This window comes from Helianthus annuus, chromosome 3 (genome assembly GCF_002127325.2).
Source record: "Helianthus annuus cultivar XRQ/B chromosome 3, HanXRQr2.0-SUNRISE, whole genome shotgun sequence".
NCBI classification, from domain to species: Eukaryota; Viridiplantae; Streptophyta; class Magnoliopsida; order Asterales; family Asteraceae; genus Helianthus; species Helianthus annuus.
The window spans coordinates 104,808,076-104,810,283 of record NC_035435.2 but is presented as its reverse complement, the minus strand read 5'-3'; positions in this window follow the sequence as shown (position 1 = coordinate 104,810,283).

The following is a 2,208-nucleotide window of genomic DNA, read 5'->3' as shown; positions in this document are numbered from 1 at the left end:
CTCTACAGCTTTAGATACCGCTGAATCAATCAATGTACGAAGCTCTCCTCTGGTTATATTAATCCTTTCGTCATCGCGGTTTCCCAGAGAGTGACTGTTCTCTTCCTTTGACCTAGTCATATAGCTTTATATGCTACATAAAATCAAACAAGGGCAAGGTTTATTCGGAAGCTCTTACAGTTTTATCGTTTTAAACGATTTATTAACCATGGTAATATAATCCATACTGGTTAATTTGTTAGTTATATTTAATTATCATTTTCATTATAATTTATCCTAGTTATAAAACATCAAGGATATTAAGGTGGCGCAGAGGGCCTAGTCTCAAGGACAATCATAAGCCATGATTTCAGAGAATCAAGGCCTTTAAATATATTAGCACAACAGGCTTAGTCACAAGGACATATATAAGTTATATGCTATGATTTCAGAGAATCAAAGCATTTGAGGTTTGAACCTAGTTCATTACCTTTTTCTGACAGGGAGTCATAGACCACCGCTGTCTTTTGTCTTATGTGACAATTAGCATGGCCCGTAGGCACTACATCACTAATGGATGTTTAATAAGTATGGCCCGTAGGCACTACATCGCTAATGGATGTTTAACCAGTTTGGCCCGTAGGCACTACATCGCTAATGGATGTTTAACAATGATCATCTTTATTGACGATTTAACCCATGATTTACCAATCATTAATTTGGGCTTTGGAATCCTTAGAAGGATTCTTATATAAGAATGACGCGTGTGATTTTAAAGAATCACATCTGCCAAGGACGTTAACATGATCACAGAGGTTAACTGGGAGTCTGAATCTTTTAATCGGGTCTTACCATCTTGGTCCGGTCTTATAATTGACCCGAAGGCTAGGTTTCACACTTAAGATTCTTAATTAATAATTATCGCGGAACAATTTTAAATTGAGGTGTTAAATATGGATCTGAATCTAATTATGGAACTACAATCTTGGCCCGATCTTTACAATGACACGTGGCTAGGTCTTGCCCTTTTTAGATTTTGCCATTTTTATTATAATGGTAGATCTTACAATAGGAAATATTATTTTCCATTTATTTAATATTCTTGTTTAGAATGAAAGTTTAAATTTAATCATTCCACTATATGAAAATAAAAATATAAGGTTGCCCTAAGCGGGACTTGAAAATAATAATAATGTTGTCCTCGAAGGGACTGAAAGGTAAATATGTTCTTATAAAGACTTATTAAGGAAACGATCTTCAGCAAGAGGAGTTTCTTCTTCATTCATTTCCTGAATGCTTTCTCCTTGGTTGCACGTTTCATCCTGGTCGCGGTACGAAGCTCAGCAGTTCAAAACTCTGGATGTGGAGACTTCCTATTACAGCTCCTTCGCTTGGCGACGTATAAAAATTTGGAAGCAAAATTTCCAGATCAGAATTTAGAATATTCCTATGTTAAGTCTAGACTCGAATATGTGCAATTGTGTCATTGAGATTAAACACATAAGGATAGTGTTTAATTCACTCAATGTTGGCTCTGATACCAACCTGTCACACCCCGATTTCCACGTGTCTCACCGGTGGGCCCGGTGGGGGATTTCCGTGACGTAGTTGGCAACAATATAGTCAAACCACACAATATATATGAATGCACAGCGGAAGCAAAAGATAAATATATTATATTCCGAATAAAAGTAATATCCAAGTATTACAACGGAAAGTAAGGGATCCACAGGCAGATCTATAAACATTGTTCTACAGACTTTAGACGCCTAGAACTTGCAAGATTCCTTATTAATGTCCTGAGCAGCTTCCAGCCTATTACGTACTTGTACCTGTCACTTAGACTTTTGAAAATACGTCAGTTTTCACTGGTAAATACACTCAGCTGACTCATTTGAAAAGAGTTTTGGAAAATTGATTTAGATGCACCTGGCACAAATTATTTTTGACACTTTGATTAAAATGCACAGAGGCAAAATTAATCTTTTATAACTTGAGACAATCATAATTATAATCTTGTATACAGATTTACATGTTCGTTGTACGTTCAGGGCCCGATGTAGAAACCGAGTCAAGATTAACAGACACGTCACAAGTATAGGCCCACTGAGCGTGAGATACCGTTTCCCTTATGCAACTGTCAGGTGTATGCCTACACCCCGTGCATAAGGCGTGACCATTTTATAATACAATGCTGTCGAGGATATCCGGGACATGGTCATTAACCCC